The sequence below is a fragment of the Humulus lupulus genome, chromosome 1 (assembly GCF_963169125.1).
Source record: "Humulus lupulus chromosome 1, drHumLupu1.1, whole genome shotgun sequence".
Classification (NCBI taxonomy): domain Eukaryota; kingdom Viridiplantae; phylum Streptophyta; class Magnoliopsida; order Rosales; family Cannabaceae; genus Humulus; species Humulus lupulus.
The window spans coordinates 273,421,889-273,445,762 of NC_084793.1; the positions used below are offsets into that span (position 1 = coordinate 273,421,889).

Genomic DNA, 23,874 nt, shown 5'->3' on the forward strand with positions numbered 1-23,874 from the left:
AGGGAGTAATTGGAATTATATTTTTTCAAATAATAGTTACAACTATTCTGACTAAAAGTAAGATGTAATATTTTTTCTTGTTCTTAAGAACTAGTTTTAATTTCTAATAATAGGGGATGTAAATTGGTATATAGACATAACATATGATATTTGTAACAAGCTTTCAGAATGTATGAAATTAGAGTCTATTTTCTTCTTAACTTGAAATGAAAGAAATACATATTACTTTTATTATAAACAAAAAATTTGAAACTAGGCAATAAGAAATTGACACATGTATCAAATTCTAGTTGGTTCTAACATGGCTCAAAATGTAAACCAAAAACAATATATAAGAAGAACACAAACAAACTAAGGTCTTTGTAGGTATGTAAAAATCATAACCATTACAGACGAAGACGAAGAATGATCTAGCTACATAAAGAAACACTCCTTCACAAGCATAATAACATAACATCATCACACCACAATTAAAATTATATATAAATATGATCCTCTAAACCATATATACTAATATAATTGTAATATTTAACTTATGAAGATGATGGAGGGGTCACAGCAGCACTCGTCAATAAGGCAGCAGCAACACAAAGCGGCAAGACTGAGATATCTCACACACACACAAAACAAAAAAAAATATGTGTAAGAAAATATTATATATAAATATTTATCTTAATAATGGTAGTGACATGAATAAAAGTATAATTAGTAATTACCATCCTTCAAGGAACCCTGGTTCTCTTCTTGGTGGTGGAGCAGCATACTGATACTGTGGAGGGGCCATCACAGGAGGACCTTGATAGTAACCTAAAAACAGTACCGACCAAATGAAAGTTTTTAAATGAAAAAAAGTACTGTTTCACCTTTTCTCCAGGAAAAAAAAAGAGTACAACCTAGATGACAGGAACAAAATCAAAGAAAAATTAACCTAAATCACAGTTTATGATTTGTAATTTGTTTTAAAATATCTTCCAGCAAAAGGGAAAAAAGAAAAGATTACTACTAAATTAACAAAAAAGTTAAACAAGGTAAACCCAGAAGAGATGTGAGAAAGAATAGACAAGGATACCTTGAGCAGGGTAGGGATAAGCATATTTTGGATCGCTCATGATGATTTGTTCTGATCCGAACCAAGCAAAGAGATAAAGATCGATGAGGAGTTCTAAACAATTGAAAACGAGACAAAAGACCTCAATTCGGGGGATGACTGAAGAGGAGTCAGTATAGAGTGACAAAATAATGTTATTATGTGTGTTGAGTTGAGTTGGTGTGGATGATTTTATACCAAAAACAAAATACCTACTAACCAAAGAGCCGATGACAGTCTAATCTCTAGTCTCTACCCTATGATGTTTACCTCAAATGTGTTAGAAAAATAAATAGACTGCTTTTTATGTTCGCGTTTTATTAAAGTTATTCTTTCCACATTCTCTATTTAGTCCCTTTACACAATTTTTATTCACTTTTTATGTTTTGACACGTCTTACGGTTTTTGAATTTATTCTCTCAAAAATTTATTTGAGCACTCCACTTTGTTTCTTCTTGGGAAATTTTTATCCTCTTTTATCCAATTGTTTATAAGAATAAATTCTGTTAATGATTTTAATAATGCACTTATAAATAAAACCTTTTATATTACATATTGAAAATCAGGTTAAAAAATGGTATTTCACACTGTTTTTGAGGTGTTTCACATAATTTTCAAAGCCGATTGAAATATATAATATCAAGAAGTGTTTATTAGATCAATTTTATATGGCTGGTCTTCTCATTTTATTCTTCTAGTTAATCTTTCTCTCAAACGAAACTCATTTTCTTTCTCGGTTAATGATAATAATTCTATGATTTTTTAGGGCAAATTTGTTAAAATTATTAGTGATTTTTCTTATATTTGATGTTGTTAACTTTTCTACTTTTAATTTTGAGATATTTACATTTAGTATAAGTTTTAAAAATATATATAAATTTTATAATTTTTGTAAAAAATATTATTTTTGTGATATCTAATATATATAGAATGTATTGGCTGTATATGTGATATATGTTAGGTTAACTAGGCGTAAATAATGTGCAATGCTTAGTTTAATTTAGATAATTTATTGATTATTTTTATTAAATTTTTTATAATTATCATATAAATATTAATTAAATAAATAATATAATATATAAAAGAATGGCATAAACATATTAAACAAAAAATTAAAACAAAACATTGTTTATAATTTTTTTCTAAAATAATAATAATATGATGACATTTTAGATTACAAACTATTTTATTTAAGATACAAAACATTCATGATATATTATTCAAATCACACCTCAATAATTAGAGGAGGAGCTTGTTTATTCTAATTTTTTATGTAGTTACACGGTCATATTATTTGTACACACTGTACTTATATATAATGTATTTGTTGACGCTGTTTTTCGTAAACTTAAATAGTAGAGCAATTAAATAATAAAATATTGGAGCAAATGAGATTAGAAGAAACACTAGAGGATTTTTACGTGGTTCAGCAATTAACTCTGCCTAGTCCACGAGTCTATGTTATTAAGACTTGGGAGTTTTCTGGAAACTTTTCAGAGATAAGTTACCCATAGTTTTCTCTCAAGAAATCAGAAATCGATATCTTACAAATGATGTTTCCTTCTATATTTATAGGGAAGGTTGCAGAATTCATTTCCACATATTTCGTGAAGATATTCTGTAAATCAATTAACATAATGCTATTAAATGCATTATGTCCTACATACACGGAAACGTACCATGAAGATCGGGAACGGATAACAGATTAAATGATATCTCTTAAATATTGGGATTGTACAACAATAAACATGTTCACACGTAGTCGGTTATCCCAGATGACTCATCAAATCTTCGAGATTAGGAATTGCCATTGAGTCTGTCGAGACTATAAGTCAATCACAAGTTCGCCACCCAACTTCGCGCTATGCTCGGGACAAGTAGATGCTGACGAGGCTATCGCATCCGAGCTTGCACTTCCCGAGCTCGAGCTATCTCGCCTAAAGGCAATCGGTGAAAAATATATTTAAGTGTCATGTCGTTGCGAGCTCTAAACATATTTGATGCTACACATCCTCGAGCTTTCGAGGTCGGTATTTACAGCAACGCGGTCTGACTGAAGGATCATATGACGACCATGCATATTTTGAGCTCACACCTGACGAGCCCAGCTTTCGAGGTCATAACTTTTTATCTCAAAATCTGGGTGTAACACTTTTCCTCCTCAAAAGTATCAGTTCGAATCCCATGAGAAGGAAACTTTTGAACTACCCTTCTTGGAAACTGTATCATCATTTGTACTCAAGTGTAGACACGCGTCAGCTAGGTATTGGATGGTCAGAGTACTTGAGTGTCTCTTACATCATGCGCACGTCCATCCGCCTGCCAATTTTATGGTGCCGCCCTTCTATTTGTCCCTGACTGTTCGATCAAATATCGAAATTGGCCAATGGTCCAGATCATTCGTCGTTTGGCATCCTTTGGGTCTATAAATACGCCATTGTCTTCCTCATTTCAACTTTACGTTTTCAAGTTTTCAAAGAAAAGGGAAGAACAAAAACCCAGAACTTAAAACTCATTCTACTGTTGTATGTTTTCCAAGCCGAGGAAATAAAGCACCGTTGGCCTGTTCGACTCCGTGAGGTCGTTTTTGCAACCTCTCCTTCGGTTATCGATTTCTTTGTACCCACCAGCCACACTGTGTAAGTATATGTTCTATGTTCATGTACATTCTGTTTTTCCATGCATGTTTATTGTCGTAGTGGCATTTAGGCACATTTACTAGTTTTGTATTAGAATGCTTTAGTCAACACTGTGTAGTTTTTAGGCTCTTTTGTTGTTAAGATTTTCCAAACCAAGATTTTTGCATAAATGATGCTAATATGGCTTTTACTGGGTTATCTTGATTTCGACTATCGTATCGTGTAGATCAATAAACTGGGTACAGGATTAGGGTTTTCAAATTTCACGTTTCCCAAAAATATCACTTTTTGAGTAACCGTCAACTTTTTCCCTGAAAATCCAGGATTCTAAAAAATAAATCCACTTTTCCCCTTTACGTGGAATGCACGCTCCAAGCCTAATCTCACTCTTTTGACCGAGCTCGTTCAATAGTCTCGAGCATTCAAGCTCAGACCGTCTTGATTTTTATTCTTAATCTCTTGTTCGTCTGGCCCTCACCCTTTTTCTTTCTTGCTAGATGTCGTAGAATTTGGAAAAGCGGTGGGGGTCAAAACTCGCGATTATTTACTCACCAGCAACTCTGAGCCCGGAGTCACCTTTTACTCAGAATCAGTGCTTGATTCGGGAGCACGAACTAAGGCGTGAACAAGAAGACACCCAAGCTCACTTTCGACGCCGAATCGACGAGGTCGAAGAGAGAAAAGGAAGAGACTTAGGGTCGCCATCTACCCAGATCCAGACCCGAAGCCTAGACCAATCCCCCTCGATCCTACCCTTAAAGTGACGGTCGCATTCAAACCGGGCGATCTCAAATTTTCACTGATGGAAGAACCATCAAATCCCCCATCTACCTCGCAGCCAACCACTATTCCCACCTTGAGGGGAGAATTTTTCGAGGCCGAGCATTATTAGAGCTCAATTTCTTCACTAGGGCAAATCTCTGACATCTTGACCCTCCACGGAATTGGATTATCGGGCTCACTGAGGTGTCGAGCTCCAACCTCACACGAGCGAAGCTATCGCACCCCAAGAGATGGTAATCCCGACAATAAGTTAAAATATGCGGCTTGGAGCCATGAGCACATGAAGGGCAGGGGCCTTATTGCCCTTGAAGTCCTTTTTGGATTTTTTTGGGCTCGCCTCATTCCAACTCAACACCAACTCATGTAGGGTTTTGTCAAACCTGAGGTCCCTTTACCACGAGCTAAAGTGGGAAGGACTTTCACCAAAAGAGATTTTGTATCTCTTTTGCTTGAAAAGCAACCCCTCCCGAGCTCGGGGAGGAGATGGTATCTTTCCACTATCTCTCAAGCTATCCTCGGGAGAAGAAAATATTCGAGGACCTGCCGAACCATCCTCCCAACTTCAAGGTGGCGTTCTTTTGGATGGGCGACTTGGCTTCCTCCAGACACTATTCGTTCAAGCGAATCCGTAAGTATACGATCTTTTTACTTTTTATGCTCGAATTGTTGCTTAGGCTCGAACCACTCATAATACATTCACTTCTTCAACCAACTATCATCATCCTACTCCCAATAATCATATGAAGGAGCATAAGGAGACTTTGCTTCAACTCTCTTATGGCAGGCGCTCTCTGTCTTATCTTCTTCATGAGCTTCGGGCATGTGGTCTCTTAGAGAAGTATTAATCCACAAATGACTGGTCCAACAAGAAGTACACCAAGTGGGAGTTTGTGCCTCTCCCAACCGGCAGCCTTCCTCTGAGGTGAAGCTCTAAGGCACGATCCCCAGCTCTCCGTCGCAGGAGTCCGTGCTCGGGGAACGAGGCCAATGACGAGGCTTCGAGCTAGAGTGACAGAGGTACGATCATCCTTAGCTCGACTTTATGGTCTCCCTCGCTACTTAAGCATAAACCCGACACCCTAATCTTGTGCCCAGATGATAGGGACAATTTTTATGTATGGTCCTGGGTAGATGAGAGGGTCCATAGGTTTGATAGCTGGTTAGGGAAGTACGATACTATGTATAGTCTGAACGAGGTCTGGGATGGAATAGTCGTCCAATACGGGATGAATGATTATAGGGACCTTTCGAGGTTGACTTCCACATATAGGGAAGGGACTCCCCCTGCCTCTTCCGAAGATGGGGGAATTACGTGGTTGCCAAGCACGAGCTCGGGGGAGAATTCCAATTAGGTTCCTCGTTACTTGTCCTTTTATTCCTTGCCTGTCTGCATTATGCTAACTTTTTGTGTCTTGAAATTTCTTATAATGTGGTGACTGTGCAGGTACTATGGATTCCGATCTCGAGACCGTGCTCGCCAGGGGTGAGGGGGCTAAGAAGAGTAAGCGCCTGAGGGCCTCGCAGAGGACCGAGAAGACTCCTCCTCCCCCAGCTCCCATTGTTGCGAGCCCGGCCGCAGATCCTGCCTCCCAAGTCGGTGCGTCCACCACAGATGCTCCTCCTCCACCTCTTGCCGTCAAGATCCTCCCCACGCTCAGCCCTCCTCCGAAGAAACCAGCGTCAAAGGGCGTCTGTTGTCGATTTCTACTCATGTTGATGAGTATGTCGTCGACAATGCTGCCGGGACCCATGGGGCTACACTTGGCTCGGACATCCTATCTCGGGTAGGCCAGAGCATTAGCATCTTTGAGGCTCCCCAGTGGAAATTTTTGAACAATGCTCGGGACTGCAACACCCTTTATGACAAGAGTGTCAAGCTTGTTGCTGTGGTAATTTCTCTCACCTTATTATTCGTTGTTGTTATGCTTAGTGTATGTTCTAACTTGATTTGTTTGTGTGTCAGTCTCTTACTGCATTTGCTCAGCTAAATTACAAGCTGAACAACGAGGCCCACTTAAGCATGTCATATGCTCAAGAGGCGAAGGATCTCCAGCTCAAGCTCGCAGACGAGTTTAAGGCCGAAAAATCAAAACTGGAGGCTGAGGCCGAGCAGATGAAGTCCAGAATAGCAGAGCTCGAGAAGCTGAATGCCAGTCTTGAGGAGCTTGAGAATATCAATGCCAAGCTTGAGGAGGAGAAAAGGTCACGTTCGAGATAATGGAGGACGAAAAGGCTCGTCTTCTCGAATAGTTAAAGGAGAGGAAGGACCGAGCAGTTGACCTGGCCATGTACAGGATCTGGGCCAGCAATGCTGATCTCGACACCAGCTTCTTAGGCTCTTTTGAGGAAGATCTTGTGGCCAAATGGCAAGCTCGGCTTGAAGCGGAGGAGGCTGCTCGGGAGGATGCAGAAAAGGCCAAGGAGGATGATGAGAAGGCTAAGGAGGATGCTGAGAAGGCTAAGGAGGGCATTCCATCCTCCTGAATCTCGATCTTGGGCTGCGTCCCTTTAAGACTTTTGTAATAGTTTTTATTTATTGCTTTTTATGCCCTTGGGGCTAAGAAAATTTAAAGCTCGTAAAATAATTATTTTCTTATGATAATTACAATACCATATTTGACTTTACTTTAATATTTTTGCTTCACATCTCTTAAATCGAAATATTTTAAGCAATTTATATTAAAAGTTTGTCCTTATGTTTGTTTATTTATATAAACACATGGTGGATTTAAGCTCGAGTTTCAATACATTCATGCACATTTTACTCGATGTATCTGTGTCCGATCTCGTTATTTGTCAAGGTCGAAACTTACTTTTACCATGCACTAGAAAGTACTTGTATGGCATGTAAGGTGGGTAGTTTAGTTATATCCTGCTTTTCTAGTTACTTTTCCTCATCCTCGGGTAGCTCTCCGAGGTTATGAGGTCGATACTATCTTTTTGCAAGATATTCTAGCCTCGATCTCGACTTAATTTGAGGTGAGTTTATCTATATCCCATCTTTCTGTCGATTAGTTTTAGCTGGTTTGTTCCAAACCTATTTAGGTCGTGTTTTGGTTTGTAATCCATACACTAATATATTTTCGATCTACTTATATCTAGATCATAATTTGGTTATATCCAAATTATCTTAGCTCGCATATTTGGTTATATCCAAACACTTCATCCAATATTTTTATAATTTGGTTATGTCCAAACTATCTTAGCTCGCGTATTTGGTTATATCCAAACACTTTTATTTTTTAATGTCCAAATTATTTTAGCTCGAGCATTCGGTTATATCCAAATACTTTACTTAAAATGATCTAGTTATTTTAGCTCGCGTATTTGGTCATATCCAAACACTTTTATTCTTTTCGTGTATGCCATTTTTTTTATTTTTTCAAGCTTACGGTATATATACCACTAATGCCCCCTTAATATCCTTTGAGTGTGACCATAGGTTATTAGATTAAGAGAGTTTGCAAAAAATACATCATACTGAAATGAAAATGAACTTTATTCAGAATTGAACAATTTATTAACAGAGGCATAGTAAAGATAAACAAGCACAGTTACAGGTGACATCATTCCTACACTATGGATAGTAAGGTCGTAGATGTTCGTCATTCTATGCTCATGGTACCAATTCCCCGTTTAATCTTGCAAATTTGTAGATGCCAGGTCGGATAATTAACTCAATTTGATAAGGCCCTTCCCAATTAGGCCCGAGCACGCCAACGGCTGGGTCCCGCGTGGCTAGGAACACACGCCTCAGCACCAAGTCTCCCAATCCAAATTTCCTGTCTCGAGCCTTTTTATTTAAATACTGAGTAGCTCGCTGCTGGTATGCTACATTTTTTAGCTGAGCCTCGTCTCGTCTTTCTTCAATCAGGTCCAGACTTACTTCGAGCTGGGATTGGTTCGAGGTTTGGTCAAAAGCATGGCTATGAATTGTGGGTACTTCGACTTCGATTGGTAGCATAGCCTCGCATCCATATGCCAGAGAAAAGGGGGTATGTCTTGTTGAAGTGCGAGATGTGGTCCGATATCCCCATAAAACTTGTGGAAACTCCTCAGGCAATTTTCCCTTAGCTTCTTCCAATTTCTTCTTCATGGAACTCTTCAGGGTTTTATTCACAGCTTCGACTTGGCCATTCACTTGGGGATGAGCCACAGAGGAGAAGCTCTTTATTATCCCATTTTTCTCACAAAAATTGGTAAATAGTTCACTATCGAACTGAGTACCGTTATCCGATACTATCTTCATTGGCATTCCATATCGGCAGATTATATTTTTTACCACAAAGTCCAAAACTTTCTTTGAGGTAATTGTTGCCAGAGGTTTGGCCTCGGTCCACTTCGTAAAATAATCTACCGTGACTACTACGTACTTAACTCCACCTTTACCAGTTGGCAATGAGCCTATGAGGTCAATTCCCCAGACCGCAAATGGCCACGGGGAGGTCATCATAGTTAGCTCGAAAGGTGGAGCTCGTTGGATTGTAGCGAACCGTTGACACTTATCGCATTTCTTGACATAATCAAATGAGTCTGCTTTGATAGTGGGCCAGAAGTATCCTTGGCGTATAATTTTCTTTGATAAGCTATGCCCCCCATTGTGGTCCCCACAGAATCCCTCATGTACCTCTTCTAGGATCTTTTTGGCCTCGGGTGGAGTCACACATCGGAGTAATGGCATAGAGTATCCTCTCCGATATAGCCTTCCTTCCACAATTGTGTATCTGGGGATCTGATACATCAGTTTTCGAGCCTTGTTCCGTTCTGCTGGGAGAATGTCGGTTTCAAGGTACTCAACTATTGGGGTCATCCAGGTTGGCTCGGAGTTGATCATGCAGACATCTTCTTGTTCTGGCTCTCTAATACTGGGTGTCGACAGATGCTCGATTGGCACAACATTCAGCTCGTCGACCTCGGTGGATGTGGCGAGCCTGGCTAGGGCGTCTGCATTCGAATTTTGTTCTTGGGGTACCGGCTCTAGTGTATAGAACTCGAAATGTTTGAGTGTTGTTTTTGCTTTTTCTAAATATGCAGCCATTTTTGTTCCGCGAGCTTGGTATTCCCCTAAAATTTGGTTGACCACCAACTGCGAGTCACTATAGCAATGTATCGCTTTAGCCTTAAGTTCTTTGGCTATTCGAAGTTCTGCTAGTAGAGCTTCGTATTCAGCCTTGTTGTTAGATGCTTCGAAGTCAAATCTCATGGCAGAGTGAAATCGGCTTCCAATTGGAGTGATCAATATGATTCCTACCCCTGATCCATTTTCGTTGGAAGACCCATCGACATAAAGTTTCCATAGCTCGCGGGCTGGGGTGGAAACTTCATCGTCAGTCGTTCCAGTACATTCCACTATGAAGTCTGCTAGGGCCTGTCCTCTTATGGTTGTTCTCGAATGATAAGTGATCTCGAATTGTCCGAGCTCAACGACCCATTTCAACAATCAGCCCGAGGCTTCTGGCTTTGATAAGACTTTTCGTAGTGGTTGGTCAGTCAGCACGTAGATGGGGTGTGCTTGAAAATAAGGTCGGAGCTTTCGAGATAAGTGAATTAGGCTGAGAGCCAATTTCTCCATTAAGGGGTATCTCGATTCTGCCCCCAGTAACCTTTTGCTGACATAGTATATTGGCTTTTGTACATTCTGGTCTTCTCGGACGAGTACGATGCTGATGGCATGCTCAGTTGAAGTGAGATATAGGTACAAAATTTCTCCTATGATAGGTTTCGACAAGATAGGAGGCTCCACGAGGTGCTTCTTGAGCTCCTAAAATGATAGCTCGCATTCCTCTATCCATTCAAATTTTTTGCCCCCTCTCAACAAGTTGAAAAATGGAAGACAACAGTTTGTAGATTTCGAGATAAACCTACTTAATGCCGCCATCCGTCGAGTCAAACTCTGGACATCCTTATGCTTTCAAGGTGAGGGCATCTTAATTAACACTTGGATCTTGTCAGGATTTGCCTCTATTTCCCGAGCATTTACAATGAAACCTAGGAACTTCCCCGACGATACTCCAAAAGAGCATTTCTGGGGGTTGAGCTTCATGTTGTACTTCCGTAGCAGGGCAAAGCATTCTTCAAGGTCGTCCACATGGTTATTTTTATGTTTAGATTTAACTAACATATCATCAACATAAACTCCCATGTTATTATCTATCTTTTCGGAGAACATCATGTTTACGAGCCAATGGTATGTGGCTCTAGCATTCTTGAGCCCGAACGGCATGACATTGTAGCAATATAGTCCTTTATCTATCACAAAACTCGTATGTCCTTGGTCCGGGGCATGCATGGCAATCTGGTTATATCCAGAATAAGCGTCCATGAACAACATAAGTCCATGCCCAGCTGTGGCATCTACGAGCTGGTCGATCCGAGGCAGGGGAAGCAGTCCTTAGGACATGCTTTATTGAGGTCTGAGTAATCAATACAGGTTCTCCATGTTCCGTTAGGTTTCGGAACTAGCACCGGTTTAGCAACCCAATCCGGGTAGAAGGCATCTCGTATGAATCGATTTGCCTTTAACCTGTCGACCACTTCCTTCAGGGCCTTCTTCCTGTCGTCGTCCAGGAGTCTTTGTTTTTGTTGCTTCGCGGGTGATAACTCTGCAAAATAGAGTTATTTTACCACATTTTTTTTATGCTAATTGTTGCTTAGTCTTTGATTTTTTAAGTAATTTATTAAGTTTTTTTAGTAATATTGAATTTATTAGGTTTATTTTAATTTTCTAGATTTTTGTATATTTTTATAGATATTTTATTATAATATGTTGTAATTTAATTATTTTAAATTTGTGTTGTTAGATTGAAAGTTAAAAATGTGATTTTATTGAACTTAAATGTCAAAGTAAATTAAGTTTTAATAAATATTTTCATGAGATTTATGTTGTATATTTTATTAATGAAAATATTTAATTTATGTTTGTTCTATAGGAAATTTGTTGTATTTTATTTGCTCTTGAAAAGCAAGAAGAATGATGAAAAAAAGTGGCATTTTTGTGAAAAACAAAGGAAATTGGCCTTTTGCCCAACTGAAGGCCCGCAGCCAACCTCTCAGCCCAACCGAATTCCCCTTGGGCCCTTCCACCAGCTCCCTCCAGGCCCGCCTGGCTCCTTCAGCAAACCAAGCTCGAAGCACCTTTGCCCCACCTCACCACCAGAGTGGCCTTCTCCCACACGCCAGGACCACCAGAAGCCACGCCTGCACCCATCCTTCCAGCCATTTCTTTCAGCCAATGCCACCCAACAGCCAGCAAGCACTCGGGCCAGCCCAAAATCCCAGGCCCAACGCCACAGCTGCCTGCCACCAGCAACCAACAAGCTGGCTTTTCCCCATTTTGAGCCCAACAATTGCATTTTTGTACCTTTGTCCCCTATGTCTAAAATTGCCAATTTTTACCCAACTTCTCTACACATTTTCACCACAAAATCATCATTACACCCTATAATTTACCCATATTTGTCATATTATTATTAATTTAATCAAATTAATTAATTTAAATTGATTATTTTAACACTCTCATTTTGGCTATAAATATGGAATTTCAAGACCATTTTAGGGTGCTTAATTTTTGGTTACCATCTTCTTTCTACCATTTTCTCTCTACCATTCTCTTTTCCATTTTGGGTTTTTCTAGAGCATTTTCAAGTATGTATGTCATTTATTTTGTAATTTCTACTCTAGTTATGTGCTTCTAATCTTTTTCATAATATTATTAAGATCATGATGAAGCAACTTGTAACTAGGTAATATTTATGTTGTATGTTGATTTCCCTTGTAATGCAACAAAGTTTATGGATTTTTCTTCTTCATATATGTCTTTCATCTTTAGTATCTCATATTTTGGATTGTTAGATAATATGCACTTTGTTCTTCATTTTGCAAAAACATAATATTCTTTGTGTAAGATGTGTCATTAAATTGTACACATCCATGCTTAGAACAAAAATATTATGTTTTGCCTTATAAATAATGTTATTTGATTTTTTGTTGTTTCATTAGGTTGATTCACATTAAATACTTTTTGAAAAGTGAAGAAAAATCCTATCTTTTTAGAAGTAATTTGTGCTTAAAATTATAAAATCTATTTGGAAAATGATAGTTTGATTTATTTTAACTATCACTAAAACTTGGGCATCAATATACTAATAAATATTATTAAACTTATATTTTGTAGATTCTAGTATCTTAATATTCTTTCCTTTTACCACTTATTTTAAAATCATTATTGAGTTATTTTTATTCTCTTAAATAGCTTTATTTTAAATCTTTTATTATATATTCATGACATTAAATCTCATCAATCTTTGGATGTAATGTCCCGAATTTCCTAATAAGGGTTAGGACCTTGATTAGGAGGCTGGGAGGGCCATAATTGAATTATGATGCTATTTAATGATCATATGCATGTTTATGTGAATTATATTATTATATGATGATAAATGCGTGCATATGGGAGTATTTATAATTATACGGGTATTTTGGTAATTTGACCGCTGTGGGCGTAATTGTGTATTTTGGGTGCATGTTTGTGATTAATTAATATAGCCACACTATAAGGTGGATTGATTCGAACTATTCGGCATGAGAGGATCATGAGATGCAGGTGTTCGGTTTAGTCATAACAGGTTTAAGTTCGAGGCTCGAGGTGAGTCTCGGGGTGAGTTTAATGATTAGAGCATTACTGGGAATTAGAGGGTAATGGGACAAGGATTATTGGTGTTCGAGGTTATTGAGAATAGTGGGAATTGGAGGGTGTTAATCGTGATTAATAAAATAGGTGCGAAAGGACGGTTTTGCCCTTGGTGGCTGTTATGGTTCTATTTTAGACCTAAGGGTATTTAGGTCCTTTCCCCTCAAAGGATATATATTAGCCATTAAGGCTGTAAAAGAGTAACAAAAACAGAGTTTCTTTTCTTTCTCTCCCGATAGATTTTCTTCCTCATTTCTCTTTGGATTTTCGAGCTCAGTTTGAGGAATTAAGCCAAGGAATCAAGCTTAGCCAAGCTAGGTTTATGCTCCACCATTGAAGAGGGTGTGTTTCTGAGATTAAGGTGAGTTTCTAGCCACTAGAACTCTTGATTTTGCTATGCTTTCTAAGTTAAGTTTCAGCTGGTTCTTGGGTTGGGAACTTGGGAATTGGTTGGAGTTTTGGCTAGGGTTCTTGGGGTTGTGGTCCCTAGGACATGTGGAGGTGGTATTTGGGTTCATTTGGGAGTTAATTTGATGTTTGGAAGCATTGGAATCGAGTTAGAATTGAAGGAGTTGAAGAAGGAAGTTTCAGGGGTGGCTCTGTCTGGGGGTAGCGCTACAGCGCCCATCAGAGGGCGCTATAGCGCTACGCAGGGCTTCAGTAGGGCGGTTGTGGTTCTGTCTTGAGCGCTGGGGCGCTAGAAGGGCAGCGCTGTAGCGCTACCCTGTTCCTTCAGAACCCTATTTTGGGTGTTTTTAAGGGTTTTTGACTTGGGGTTTCAATCCTTAAGGCCCGGGATTGAATCTACTCACTGTGTGGGCATGTTTCGAGGACCTCAGAGTGGGGTTAAGGTTAAGACCCTATCTTTGGTTATTTTCATTAATTGAAGATCGTTTTGGTTATGACCAGGTGACCGTTAAATGATTAAGGATTGATCGTTCTCAAGGGTCGTTCTTATATTGGTTCTAGCTCGAATCTGAGGAAAGAAAACTGCACCCTGTGTATATGCGACATGCATGGCTATTCTTGATGCATGTTGGTTGATTATTAAATGTGACATGCATGGCTATTATTGATGCATGTTGGATTGTTAAATATAATGCATATGATGCACGAGAAACATGTGATTAGGACATGCTTTATATACTGGGTATGATATAGTTTAGAGCTTGAGCCTCTGTGTTCATGCATAGTCCTAATTGTACTAGTACATGTTAAGTAAGCATGCTGAATACCTTGTTTATGGATATTGGATATGTGATATATGTTTGGTGGCATGGCTTACTTGTGTGTGGCACTGACTTACTAGTCAGAATCGGCAATGGTGTTAGATCCATCTGTGAAGCTGTGATTTACTAGTCAAGTTCACAATGGGTTGAACACTAGTCGTGTTTTACTGACCTAAGAGTCAGAAATGGCATAGCGTCATGAACGCCGAGCCAAATGAAGATTAGATCTAATCGATATCAGCAAGAATGACTCATATGGGGTATTAACGCTGGACCGACCCTAAGGTCGATGAACTTATAAGTGCTTGGCTAGTCCGAGACTAGTTATTCAGAGCCAGGGCATATGGCCCGGTGACTGTTTGTCACATGGCTAGGGAACGCTGTTCCAAGGTTATGACTCTAAGGTCATGACGAAGGTTATGTTGGTGACTATTCACCATACACCTATCCTGTTCAAACTTATGAAAGGTTCTCTTATCAGTTAAGCCCGAGTGACCCTATCGTCACATGGCTAGAGGGGGGTTGTACCCACGTTTGTGACTGTTGCGACTGTCACCTATTTATTAGGGCTAAGAGTCCTGGATGATTATTATGATCATTGGTTGATGTGTTATACTCCACATTATGTGGATCTGTTGCCTGTTGGAGTAGGGCGTGTGCCTTATGATCCGATGACATGTTATAACTGTTCATGAGCATATTATGTTTTCTTGCTGGGCTTCGGGTCACGGGTGCTATGTGGTGCAGGTAAATGCAAAAGAAAGCTGGACCATCCTTGAGTTGGAGAGCTTAGGTGATGAGGTGTACATATGCGGCTGCTCGTCCACCACGGCCGAGATTGAGAAGGAACTAGGGTTAAACCCTGTTTTGCCGCATAGAATGGCCTGTTGTAAATATTTTCTTGTAATAGACTCTGAAATTATAATTTAGGATCCCAACATATATATTAAACGTTCTAATGAAACGTTACATCTTATCCAAAGTTTTTAATCCCTAAACCGCTAATCATGCTTAGTACACGATTTTGGCCAAGTGACTTGATTAGCGAGTCTAGCACTGTTTACAAGGCACACCGTAACGATCCCTGGAGTTTAGGGCGTTACATTGGAGCTAGGTTAGAATTTATTAATTTTTGTTTAAAATAGTTTTCTTTTTGATTTTAGATAAATCCTTTGGGTTCGATCTCGTGCTTACACGAATACTATATTTCATATACGATTTGTGCGCTTGGGAGTATAAATTTTTAATACATACTTGTTTTGGGTCCATCAGGGGGGAAGCTATTGTCGATGTTAAGGGCATAGCTTATCACATTTGGGCTTATCCCCAGCATGTCCGAATGTGACCATGCAAAGACATCCTGGTTCTTCCTCAGGAAGCAGATCAATTGCTACTTTGTTTCCTCCGACAGGTTTTTCCCTACCTTCATAGTTTTCAGGGGATCGACATCTTCGAGCTTGATTTCTTCGAGTTCTTCTAGCGGCTCGAGATCAGCCCTTTCTTCTACTCTCGGATCGATCTCTTCGTCTATTTCGAAGACTGTTCCATCTTTATTCTGAATTACGAAAAGTGTTTGTGCATTTGTCTGCTTCTTTCCTCTTATGGAAATGCTATAGCATTCCCTTCCTGCGAGCTGGGATCCTTTCAGAGTCCCGATGCCACTAGAAGTCGGGAGCTTGATGGCCAGATGCCTTAAAGACGTAACTGCCCCCAACCCTACTAGGGCGGGTCTCTCGAGCAGTACGTTGTAGGCCGATGGAAGATCCACTACTACAAACTCCATCATCTTGGTTATCGAGACTGGGAAGTCACCCAAGGTTACGGGGAGTTCGATGGATCCCATACAGGCAATCCCTTCTTCTGAAAAGCCGTACAACATCATTGCATAGGCTTTTAGGTCGCAAAGCGTAAGTCCCATATTTTCTAAGGTGGCCTTGGAGAGGATATTTACTGAGCTCCCGTTATCAACCAGGAATCAGTGTACCCTCTAGTTCGCGAGCTGAAGGGTGATGACCAGCGGATCCTCAGTAAAGGTTATGGGTTGAGATTCAACCCTTTGCTGCTTTGGAGCTCTGGGTTCGGGTTCGTAGGGAGACCTATCACCAGTTTTCAGTTCATTCACATATCGTTTCTGGGCGTTTCTGCCCGATCCTGCAATATGTGGTCCCCCCGAAATGGTTATGACATCTTCTCCATCAATCGGAGGGGGTCGTTTGTCCTCCCTTGCTCGAGAGTTGTTATTCTGAGCAGGTGGTGATGTTATTGCCCTCAGGATGGTGGAAGCCTGATTGGGGTTTTGGTTCTTAACATATTGTCTGAAATATCCTCTCGAGATCAATCCTTCGATCTCGTCTTTTAATTATTTGCATTCATCAGTTGTATATCCGATATCTCTATGAAATCTGCAATACTTGTTGGAGTATCTTTTCGCCTTTTGGTTCCTCATGGGGTCGGGCTGTCTGAAAGGGACCTGGTTTTCATTAGCCAGGTAGATATTCTCCCGAGACTCATTGAGCTTGGTATACACTTTGTACACGAAGAAATATCTTTCTCCTTTCTTCTTCTTTCCCCCTTCCGCCTCGGGATTATTCCCTTCATTCTTCTTCCTTTTAGAAGGGTTGTCCCCAGGGGGTTTTGAGGTCGTAGGATCCGCTGAGGTCGAGGCAAAGTTTACGTTTGTTGTTGTAGTTATGGACTGAGAGGTCATATTCAGTGATGACCTCGCCTCTTCTATATTAACAAATCTCTAAGCTCGTCGATTGAACTCGGTTAGGGACCTTACGGGCTTCCTCTGCATATCCTCCCGGAGAGGACTTCCAGGCATTACTCTAGCTTGGACAGCCATTAAATGGCCATTGTCGTCGACGTCATGAGCTCGGGTGACTTCCAAATTAAACCTGTGATTCGTTCGGCTGTTGTCGAACATTGGTCAAGGTAGACGCCTCAGGCCTAATGCCGACCATGGCCTTGAACTGTTTCTTGAAATCTCTTAATAATTGATCCCAAGAAGAAATCGAATGTCTCTTATACTTCTCAAACTAGTTTCTTGCTGGTCCCGTGAGCGAGGCTGGGAACAGCATGCATCTGAGGTCATAGCCCACATTACTGGCTCGCATGATTGTGTTGAACGTGCTTAAATGACTGTGTGGATCCAAATTCCCGTCAAATGATGGGACATGAGGAATTCTGAATCCTTGAGGAAACGGGGTGCTAGAAATATGCGGGACAAAGGGCCCGAGTTCTTCATTGAACTCTTCGTCCCATTCCCTACCTCGTTCATTTTGTAAGACCTGAACGCTCTTTCCAACTGTTCAATCCTTTCCTGGACTGGATCTACGGGGGGTCTGACTTGAAGCAGTGGGAGCTGGTTATCGTTGATTACAACTCCAGTTTCGCGCTCATTGAGATGATCCCTCAGATCTGGGTTCGATGGATTATCATTCCCCCGAATATGGTTCAGATGTTCTCGTAAATTTGGGTGATTCCTTTGATTCCTAGTGTTTCTATGTTCCTAGTCATATATACTGACTGATCTAGTGTCTCTCGAGCCTTCATTGACATGGCTCGTTGCATGGTTGTTTCGAGACGGGTTTCTTGTCAGTTGCCTCGTCTCAATAGTGTGAGATCGTGACATTTGACTTCTCGTTGGTTGGGGACCCCTATGCTCTCTAGCAGTCTCCCCATTTCCACGCCTTCACCCGACTCGCCTTTCCCTATCACCATGGGCCGGTTGTGTGTTCCTCCGAGGTGGTGATGGATACCTTATTGGCGATGGTGGGTGCCTTATTGGTGATGGTGGCTGCCATCCATTACGGGGCCTAGAAGGTCCTGGGTTCTCTCGACCAGGTTCTGCAACGTTCTGCGCGGCACCAGGATTTTGGGTGCAAGCCTCCAAGGAGGCTCGGTTATTCCCTACTCCGGCTGGTGTCTCCGTGGTTGGGTTGGGAGGACCTCCAGCCCGATTACTTCTCCGGGTTCTTGGCGGAGCAGGCTGTTCTGCTGGTGGTGGAGGTTGCTCTGCTCTTTGGGGGGCAGCATTTTTGTGTGGCCGCCCGCGAGGCCTACGTGGTGGAACATGAATGTCTCACGGAGGCGGAGCCTGATCCTCTGGCAGAGGTGGGGCCTGAGCTGCCTGCACCTTAGCAGCTAGTCTGGCTAGCTCTTCATTGCGCTTCTTGGCCTCTGCCAACTACTTTCGCAGTTGACGATTTTCGAGCTCCACTATCGAGACATATCGTTCAGGATTGTAGTACATGTCCTTGTCGTCCCTGGGGGCTGGTGGTCCCCGAGAGTCGGATGAAAAACTCCTCTCATCAGGGTCCTAGTTCACCATGGGCTGTTTTCCAGGGCATCGGGGGTAGTCAGCTTCATCTAAAATTTCCTCCTCAGGAACATTGGGATCATTTGCTGCCATTGTTGATTCGGGAGGTTCTTTGACTGAACAGACTCACACGTGTACTGTTTAATGGCTCTCAATGATAGCACCAAACTGTTGACGTCATTTTTCGTGAACTTAAATAGTAGAGCAATCAAACAATAAAATATTGGAGCAAATGAGATTAGAAGAAACACTAGAGGATTTTTACGTGGTTCAGCAGTTAACTCTGCCTAGTCCACGAGTCTATGTTATTAAGACATGGGAGTTTTCTGGAAACTTTTCAGAGATAAGCTACCCAGATTTTTCTCTCAAGAAATCAGAAATCGATTCCTTACAAATGGTGTTTCCTTCTCTATTTATAGGGAATGTTGCAGAATTCATTCCCACATATTTCAGGAAGATATTCTATAAATCAATTAACATAATGCTATTAAATGCATTATCTCCTACATACATGGAAACGTCCCATGAAGATCGGGAACGAATAACAAATTAAATGATATCCCTTAAATATTGGGATTGTACAACAATAAACATGTTCACACGTAGTGGGTTATCCCAGATGACTCATCAAATCTTCGAGATCAACAATTAGCATTGAGTCTATCGAGACTATAAGTCAATCACGAGTTCGCCACCCAACTTCGCACTATGCTCGGGATAAGTAGATGCTGACGAGGCTATCGCATCCGAGCTTACACTTCCCGAGCTCGAGTTATCTCGCCTGAAGGCAATCAGTGAAAAATATATTTAAGTGTCATGCCGTTGCGAGCTCATAACATATTTGAGCCTACACATCCTCGAGCTTTCGAGGTCGGTATTTACAGCAAAGCGGTCTGACTGAAGGATCATATGACGACCATGCATATTTCGAGCTCACACCTGACGAGCTTAGCTTTCGGGTTCATAACTTTTTATCTCGAAATCTGGGTGTAACAGTATTTATAATATATGTTGTTATTAAATATGAATATATATTTATATAAATTAGATTAAATAACATATTTTCTTTTTAAATATAAATTATAAATTTTTTAATAGAAATTAAAATTATGTATTCTATATTATTATAATAGTGATATTTTATAACATTTGAATTTATATTAATATAATTATGAAATATTTAGTTTTGTATTAAATGTTATTATAATAATGATATTTTATAATATTTGAGTTTATATTAATAAAATTGATAAGTATTAATTTTTAATTGATTTTAAAAATATATTTTGTTAATTATTTAAAATATTACGTTAATGTTGAACAAAATTATTAAAATCGAGAAAAATTGTTAAATCCACACTTTTATATAAAATAGATATTTGGTGGCAGATTACTTTTAAATAAAAAAACTCAAATATATATTTTTTGAAAATCTAAATATTTTTGGTATAAAAGTTAGTTATTTTTTTACTAAAAGAAAACTTTCTTTTTCCTTAAATTTAAAATATAATGTTTTTAATTTATATAATAAAATCTACTACTTGGAATAATTTTTTTACGTTAATAGTTAAATGCAATACATAAAATTACATAAGAAGAAATTGTTATTATTATTCTTTAATTTCAAATCTTCACTCAATAAAAATCCAAGTTCATCACTTTGGTCTAGAGCTGTTTTAATACCAATCGAGTTAAATGTGCAATCATAACACATATTACACTTAAAAATTGGGTAAATTACACGTATCACCGTATGTGGCAAAAAAATTTGAAATATACGGTATGTTATATTTATACCGTTTCATATTTTAAATATATTGTATTTTAAGTTTTTTGTATACGGTTTTTATTTTAAATTAAATTTAGAAAAAGAAATTTTTTAAAGTTTATTAGTCAGACATTTTCCCCTTTATTCTCTCTTGCCTATTCTCTCTCATTCTTTTCATCTTTCTCTTTCTCATTCTTTTTCTCCAATTTTTTCCTTAATAAGTATGTTTTTTCTACTGTTTTGTGCCATTTTTGTTGGATATTGCTCTATTATTTTGGGTTTCAACCTTTTTTTTTCTTCATTTTTGTTTTTTTTTTCTTTCAATTTGCTCTCAGTGACTTGCTGGGTTCTACTTTTCTAGTTGCGAATGAGGAGGGTCATTGTTGGCTCTGAAAGGTCTAATAAAATTTAAAGTGATTATCTTCTTTTCTGTCCATGGAAAAAACGATCCCAAAGAAAGCAAACATACCTGCTGCTGAAGGAAATTCTAGTGGAGTGGTGGGTAAAATGTCAAATACATTGCTATAACTCTTTGAAGAGGAATGTAGCTAAACCCAAAGTATTTGTTTATGTTTTTTATTTAAAAAAAAATTGCTAAGCCATTGTATTAGATGTGTTTTATGGATTTACAATGATGAGTATTTTTCATGTTCTATTGGCATTTCCTATTTTAATCTAAAGTTCAATTTGATATATTTACATTTTAATAAAATTTTCATTTAACTATATTGTTTATGTAATAATCTATTACATATTTGTAAAGTATGCTTAGTGATGATAACAAGTTTGGTTTCAGTTCAGTTTTGGATATTATGTTTTAGAATATATCCATTCCTTTGTTTTAAACTTTTAGTAAAACTAAATTTCATAGAATTTTTGGTCTTTTTTGTTCTCATGTTGGTTTTGTGATTCTTTGTTACAAGTTTGTTTAGTTTGCTACTATGTATTATGTTGTCTGTAAAAGCATGTTACAAACCTATGTATTATGCTGTCTGTAAAAGCATGTTACATGTTTGTAACATGTAAATTCATAGTTGTCGTTGTCTGTAAAAGCTTGTTACAGGTTCATAACATGTAAATTCATCGTTGTCTGTAAAAGCTTGTTACAGGTTTGTAACACGTAAGATAATGGTTTTTTTTTTATTTAAGTTGCAAGATAATGGTTTTGTTCTATACATACCAGGTTATATTTGTTTAGATGTTGTTAACTTGTGTTATGTTTTTGTAAAGATATGTTACTTGGTTGTTAATGTCCTAGTCTGATTTTAAATTACTTATATATTAATAAATATTTACAATAAAATGGAGAAATTATGAGAAAGATGATTATAATAGTGTAACATTTTTTTTATAAAAAGATAACCTGTTTTACAATTGATACTATGTTAAGATTTGTCTATGATTCTGTGGAGATCTGTGACAAAATATATGATTTTGATAGATTGTTTTAGTGAGTTTCGAAAGTTCTAAACTAATTATCTACTCTAGATGCAAGATATACCAAGAACAAAATAGAAGAACAAGATAACTTACCACAAAATAGATGTTTTAATTTTGTCGTGAAGTTGTTTTTGTAGACGCATCTGTTATCCAAAAAACAGACACGGATGACATGACAGATGATTTCTGAACACGTGGCTGACACCTGGCAGAGTTCTGTTAGGGTATCGACCAGTAAGATATTGCAAGCATAACGGTTGAGTTTTTCTTACGACCAGCCTGGTCGTACACTCCGCATATTTCAAGATAATTTTGTAAAGATCATAGTCAATCCCTAGATTGTCTCCAATAATTCCTGATGATCTTATTAATTAGGAGAGAATATCTGTAACAAATTAATATAATCCTCCTTGAGCCTATAAATAGAGAAAGATAGTTCAAGGAGGGGACTTTTGGCTTTTTGATTACTTGAGAGTATAGATTTACGAGAGAATTAGAGCTAATACATTACAAGATATTGTTTATTCTTCAGAGGTTGGTGAAACTCATAGAACCCTAGTTCTTTGATCACTCCTTTGAAATCCCACATCAATAATAGCTCAAGTGGACGTAGGTTATTACCAGTTTCCGGGGCCGAACCACTATAAATTCTTGTGTGCTTTACTATTTTTGTCATTATATTCGTTCCAACATATCTGTCCACATCAAGCATTTTGACTCCGTGTCAATTGACCAAAATCAGGGTCAACATTCTGGTGCTTTCATTGAGAGCTTGATACGTTATTGTTAAAACAGTAATGGCGAAAACGACAAAGAAGACTGGACAGGCGGCTAGCGCGGAACCATCTCAACTGCCTCCTCCTCCAAACATGACTGAAGATGAGCCACATTTGGAATTCGATGAGGAAGAACTGGATTCCGAGACGCTGAGGAATACCCTGGGGGTATTGCAGGATGAACTGGCCAATCTGAGGGCCAGCCAGGAAAGTGCTACTGAGATTATGGCGCGGCAGCAACAAGAGATTGAGCGACAGCGCCAGGAGTTGAGTGAAAGACAGGCGGAGATGGACCATCGTTAGAGGGAGGCCATGGCAGCCCTCGAAGCAGCCCTACAATTGGCTAGGAATCAGGCTGCACCTGCCTCACAGCCTGATCAACCTTTAAATGGGCCACCCCAAAGGGGTCCCAATCCTAGCCCGCCGATCCAGCCCTCGAGGCCCCAGAGGCCCGAGCAACCACCAATGCCTCAGGATGATGTTCTGCTAAGGGATCCTGAAGTGCAGCCTCCATCCCAGGCTGGTCGCGGCAATCCCCCGCAATCAAGGCAGAATAGGGCCGGGCAGCAGCCCCGCAGTCCTAGACGCCATAGGGGCGAAGAGTTGAACCCACCAAGCAGAGGGCAGCGTCCTTCTGGTAACAGAAGGAACTCAGAGATAAGCTCTGCGGCCCAGGGCCCCCCACGGCATGACAATGCACGGGGACCTACCGACCAACGCAGGCCACCCTCTAATGCTCGGGAAGTTCCAGCCCGAGGAGGAAATTGAGGGAACAGTCGATCCCACCATAGCCAGTCGAGGTTCAGAGATGGCCATGGTTACAACGAGGCTGACTCAGGCAGAGGAAATGCCGGTCGGAGAAATGAAGACAGAGGTGGGGGCAAAAGCCCACCACCTAGAGAAGACTAACCCGAGAGACGTGATGCTGGGGGGCAACCCAGGAAAAATAACGTCTTTAACCGACTCGGAGCTAGCGAGCAGCGGTGAAGAGACGAGGACTTAAGAGACGTACTCAACGATCGTCGAGAACGACACACCGAGTACGTTCCCCCAGCACCAGAGGCCCTGACGATTCCCGAAGTCGTGCAAGCCCAAATAGATGCCCTGAACCAGGCGGTGCAACAGCTGGTCGGGGGAAGAAC

At 39.7% G+C, this 23,874-nt stretch overlaps 1 long non-coding RNA gene across 1 annotated transcript; it reads right to left on the minus strand.

The window, feature by feature from the left end:
- Positions 1 to 309: 309 nt before the first annotated feature.
- On the minus strand, positions 310 to 1,378 carry LOC133806831 (uncharacterized). The gene is made up of 3 exons (XR_009879085.1): positions 1,070 to 1,378; positions 717 to 807; positions 310 to 601 (listed from the first exon to the last, which is right to left on the minus strand). It is a non-coding gene; the product is annotated as an uncharacterized LOC133806831 (long non-coding RNA).
- Positions 1,379 to 23,874: the final 22,496 nt, after the last annotated feature.